Source organism: Uloborus diversus, chromosome 1 (assembly GCF_026930045.1).
Source record: "Uloborus diversus isolate 005 chromosome 1, Udiv.v.3.1, whole genome shotgun sequence".
NCBI classification, from domain to species: Eukaryota; Metazoa; Arthropoda; class Arachnida; order Araneae; family Uloboridae; genus Uloborus; species Uloborus diversus.
In genome coordinates this window covers 17,049,499-17,055,498 of record NC_072731.1, presented here as the reverse complement: position 1 = coordinate 17,055,498, position 6,000 = coordinate 17,049,499, and positions in this window count along the sequence as shown.

Here is a 6,000-nt window from a genome sequence, read left to right as displayed (position 1 = left end):
TTTTTCCAAATAACTCTATTTGTAAACAAAATACTGATAATACCAGTTGTGAAAAATTCGTCTGTTTTCAAGAAGTAATAGTGTTAAAAAAGAAAAATTAAAACCAAGTAAAAAGAAATAAAATTGTTCAATCAGGCAAATTTTTTAATTCATCTTCTGCTTGCATTTATTTTACAACTAGAAATTCGCCCGTCAAGGTATGACAGGTGAAAATTGTTTCTACCTTTGAACGTAGCCATTTCCTGTTTTTCGATATTTTGACAGTTAAAATGGTAATCCTAACTCCAGCGGATTAATCGTAAATTGCAGTAGGTAGCGTTCATTGTTGAGTATTTTTTTCGTTTCTTCATTGCCCTGAAATGACACAGTCTTACCAGTAAAACAGTTCAGTTATCGATCGAGTTCAGCCTTGTAACAATAAAACCTTTCCCTGCATGTTAAACATTACCAAAACATATTATCAAATTGTCATGCCATGGCGCGAGTTTCATTGCTGAAACACGCGGGTTACTCGATCATCGGCTATTATATATAAGAGGAGAGGTAGAATTGCGGTAACCGGATCGCGTTGGCGGATTTTTTTTTTTTTTTAACAACAGTCAAATTTGGAAATCTACCAATAAGAAAAGACCCAAAGAAAGTGGGCGGAGCTTCTCAAACTATCACCTTGGTTACAAAGAATCTGTTAATTCTTTTCTTTCTCTGATAAAGGAAAAAATATATTTAAATTCTTTTTCCTTTTTCAAATGACGATAATATAGCAAAATATGCAAATAAACATATTTTTAAACCTAAAATAAGAAATCATAGAGCATAGCTAGCAATTATTTTTAGAGAGATAAAATTAAATACTTGAAAAAAGGAGGTAAGTGTAAATTAGGAATGGGTAATTGACAATTTTTCAAGAGAATTTAATGCAAAAAAATAACTTAAGCTGTTTTTGGCTAGCTTGCACATTTTATTCGAACTATATACATAACTAGCCATTAGCGAAATAAAGAACATGAAACATTATGCAACATTAAAATTAAATTAAAATTCAAAAAATTTGCTGAATAAATTGAAATAATTGCAAAATAACGTTAAAGTTTTGTTACCATGTAAAATAACATTCTAAATAAATGATTCAACATTTCCATTAAAATTTAAATTACCCTACCAAACTACATTAAAACACATTCTAAGAAACGTTAAAACGTAACATAAATTTCTAACCAAATTTTAAAACATTAAAAGTTGGATCTAAATTTTTTTTTAAATAATTCGTAAAGTAAACGTTAAACGCCATTAAGTACAGGAAAAGTGAAACAGTAAAACTTAAAATAATCTATTAGATAAATTAAACCACATTAAAGGATCCATTCAGAGAACGTTATCATAACTGCAAATTTTAATTCAACCATACTGAATGAATTTTTACGATAGTTAAAAATTTTTTAATTAAAGATGGAACAATATATGAAACAAAGTACTTACGGGGCGTGCAAAATCTTTAAAAAAAAAAAAAGTATCCAAATGACGAATTTTTAAATCTACAACTTAAAATAGTTAAGGGTGAAAAGCATTCCACGATGTAAAATTTTACAAAATGTTTCGACGATCTAAAAATTGAAAAATTATTGTTTATGTTGCCAATTTTTAGAAAAAAAATCACCTTTCAGAAAATTCATAAAATAATTCTATACGGAATAAAAAGAAAAAATATATTTTTCAGTCAAATCAATTACAATTTTTTGTATCGCCGATTGGCCAAACGAATAGCAAATCAGCTATGTTGTAGGGTTGCCGAAATAGCTCCGTCACCAAGTTGAGGTAGCGGGTTGCCAGAATGAAATATTTATCGCCGTGATCCGGTTACCGTAATTCTACCAGAGGATATTTTGTAAGCATGTTTTGGCAATTAGTTTGAATTATTACTATTTTTTAAAAATATTATCGTGAGCGATTGTAATGAGTTTGTAAAGCTTTTCATTCTCTTATGATAAGTTTTTATTTTACGCATCGTTCGAATAAAATTTTGTGTGTGGGTTTTTTTTTTAATTTTTATTATATAACATTGAGAACTGTTTTGAGTAATGTTGGAAGAGAAGTTCTAATTCCAAACTCCAAATAAAGTTCTAGAACCAAGAGCTTAATTTTTGCGAAAAGTAATTGAGGAATGCCCTTTGCTTGATTGTGTTTGACCTCCAACAGCTAAAAACTTTACAAGATGTTCAATTTCAATTATAATACCTGCAAAATGTTAATTGCTCAGTCTTCTGCAATAGAAATGAAAGAGACGTTAGCACCTAAATCCGGAGTTCTTAAAAGTGACTGAACTCTTGCTAAAACTGACAAGTCTGCTTCAATATATGGCATAGGAATACCAGGTTCTGAAGGTATATTTTTAATGTATATTTTAAACACAACATAATAAACTTGCAATCAAATAGACAAATAGACTTAAAGCAAACTATACGTTCCTTCTCGGAACTCCATAATGCCATTCGGTAATTTAAGAGAGCCTACATGCCGAAACATGCCCGTAGCTTTTACTATAAAGGTTGCCCCAAAATTAACGCAAGATTTGAATTTGCCGCCATTTTTTGCAGTAAATTGTTTGCAGCCAATAATAACAATTTGACTGCTGAAAGATTAAGGTTCGCAGAAAATTAAGAGTTATACGACACAACATGTTCTTCATTTAACAATATTTCCAAAAAAAATAAAAGTTGAGGCTGGTCTAGCAGTAGCCGTTACTGGTTTTGATATTGCGACACGGAAACTCTCAGGTGGTTGTGGGCTTGTTGACATAGACCATTGACTTCAAATAACCTCATAAAAATAAATTTAATGATGTTAAATCACGCAACCTAGGGAGCTAATTCTGATCACCGAAACGAGAGAATACACAACCAGTAAATGTCTCATGCAGAATTGAACGGTTTCACTTGACGTATGGCATGTGGCACCGTCTCGTTGAAACCACATATTGGCCGCATCAATAGCTTCCATTTGGAACTATGTATCATGTCACGATATTGAGCAATAAAGTAGTGCAGTTGCTTCTTGACGAGCCTCAACTTTCATTATTTTCGAAAGATTGTTCCATAAAGAAACCATGTCGTTGTTCGCAAATTGCTCTATGTTTGCTAAACCTAAAATCTTAACTGTCAAACTGTTCTTTTTATAGGGTTGCCAAGAATTTACTGCAAAAATGGCGGCAAATTCAAATCTTGCGTTAGCTTTGGAGCATTCTTTAATTACCAGTTTTGTGTTTTAAAAGTTCATTGTCCAATGTCCAGGTTGTATTCTCGCATGTTGCCACAAATACATGCATCATTAATAGATTTGAAAGAATATACTACTACTGTAAATTTGTTTGGTACAGCAACTATTTCAATACGTGAGGGAATGATGACGTTGCAGCATATGACTTCCATTCCAGAGATTTCAAAAGGGTTTACAGTCGAGTCCCGACTTACGCGAGGGATGCGTTCCAAGGACCCCTCGCGTAAGTTGAAATTTCGCGTTGTGGAAAAGGTTAGTTTACTAATATTTGAAAAGCATACCTAATTGTTTCAGACATTTGTAAACAGCCCTCAAATTGTTTCAAACCATTTTTTAACTATATATTAGAGTGTCTTTTAAAAATAACTGACTTTTTTCTGTATTTGAGGGGAAAAAACGTTATTATTTAACATAAAATACTGTTTAGGAACACAGAATTAATGATCAATGCGGGAGAGAAGCATAGAATGAAGCAGTATGTTTCTTACAGTATGTGCACTACAGCATTTTAATAGCACTGAACAGTAGATATAGTAAATATATTTATAATTTAAAAAATGAAGAAGGTTTATGCAGCTCGTTCAGACTGTTATCAGTCGTGTGACAGCGCATGCACATCAGGCAACTCGTCCTAGTCTAAGATCCCACTAGGCTTGACCTACCCTCATCGAGTTTCCAAAAATTGTTATCATAGATGAAGAGCATAATTTGTAAATAAAACGCGAACGTAAGAATTTCTACCTCTTTCACGTGAACTAATCAGAATTACCAGTGGTTGAAAGGTGCCCAAAAGTGAAACATTTACCGTCATTGAGTTTCCAAAAATTATCATCATAAATAAACAGTAAAAGTTGTAAACGAATCGCTTAAGTAAGGTTGCCTACCTATTGCATGTGAACTAATCAGGGTTACGAGGGGCTAAAAGGTGCCCAAAAAGGAGTAAGTTACCTTCATCGAGTTTCCAAAAATTGTTGTCATAAATAAAGAGTAAAATCTGTAAAGAAAACGTTAAAGTAAGGTTGCCTACCTTCTTCTGGACCCTAATCAGGGTTGTCAGAGGGGGAAAGAGGCTCAAAAATTAATAATTTTCCTTTATCGAGTTTCCACTTATAAAAAAACTAGGGAAAAATATTACGAAGCCGATGTTATAGGGTTGTCCTAGCAAAAGTGGTCCAATCATAGGTTATTGCTATTCGAAGTTTCAATAATTGAAACTTCGTCCCCCGCGACTCTTTTTAAAAAAATTTCGCGCTGCAGGCGAGCAGTTGGCGTTGGGGGAAAAAAAAATCATTACTGAGGAAAAACTCGCGTTATAGCCATTTCGCGTAAGTCGGATCGCGTTGTAGCGCGATCCGACTGTATACTCCTATCTAAAGCGGTATCCGACGTGATCAGTATTACGGTACACGAAGAATCTGACACGAAAACTCTCCTCTATCCAGTTAATGTATCAAAGTTAACTATCATTGTATTTGTGAAGCATTGTGACACTGATATTTTCATTTTATACTTTGCAGCGAGCAAATATTTTGACGTATCCAAACATAATTGAATCGATTATTGCAGAAAGGGCATAAGTCACATTTTTGTTTTCAAAATTGAGTTAGCTGTGGTTTTCCAATGCTTGTATAAAGAGACATCGACTAGTGTAGCAGGGAAGTCCGTTCTTGTACAACAAAGCACTTTATTTAGACGTCACATTTTTCGTTTAGTGCAGAAAGGGCGTAAGTCCCGGACTTGGGCTCTTTCTGCACTAAACGCGAAGAAAGAAATAGTAAGACGCAATGGCAAGTCATAGAAGAACTAGATTTTATGGCGTAATGAAGTAAAAACAAATAACTCCTTTGATCTAGCATAATTTGGTAACGGTAGGTTCGTCAGTTCGGGGGGTTGGGGAAGGGGGATTCGAAATCACGGAATCCGAATGAAATTCGCTAATTTCTCAGGGGTTTTAGTAACATCACTCTAGGAACTGCGTAAAAACTGTATGCTTTCAGTGAGATGTACCCTGGTCAAAATAAAAACAACACTGCAGGAGACTGTTTCTAGTAATAACACTGAAGAAATTTAACAGGATTGCTGATGACTTTCCTCTGAGAGGACATTCGTTTGTCCTTTGCTACCGGGATCTTGGGACAGTTAAGCGAATGCTCAACAGATATGACAAATTATAACCATGTGAAATCCAATCTTTTATAAGTGAAATTCTGAAATTACATCAAAATTCACCGTCAAATTTGTTGAAAACAATGAAATCTGTAACTTCATTTTTTAAAAGGACTTATCTCCCAAATTGAGAATTTGGAAAAAGATTCTACTGGGCGACAAATGTTTTAAATTATCAACATTCATGATGCTTAAATATTCGATAGAACATCAAATGAACGATTTCAGGATAGCTATTTCATAGACGGTTTTTAAGAGAATATTGCAAAGTAACGTTTGTCGGTTGAACTACCTTTGCCAATATTGATTATAGTGGGAAAATTTTCATATTGTTGAAAGAAATTACAAATATCAAGATGATTATTCAGTGCAATTTTGAACATAGTCATACTAATATGTACATCGAACTTAGTACACAAATCTAGACAAGAGAAAGATAGAAAAAAAAAATGTCCATGCAGGATGTATATGATGAATATGAATATAGTTTTTTACAAATGTAAAACTTTTCTTTTTTATCTCAGTTTGTTAGGTTTCTTTTTTTTCTTTTATTTTTTTATGCCA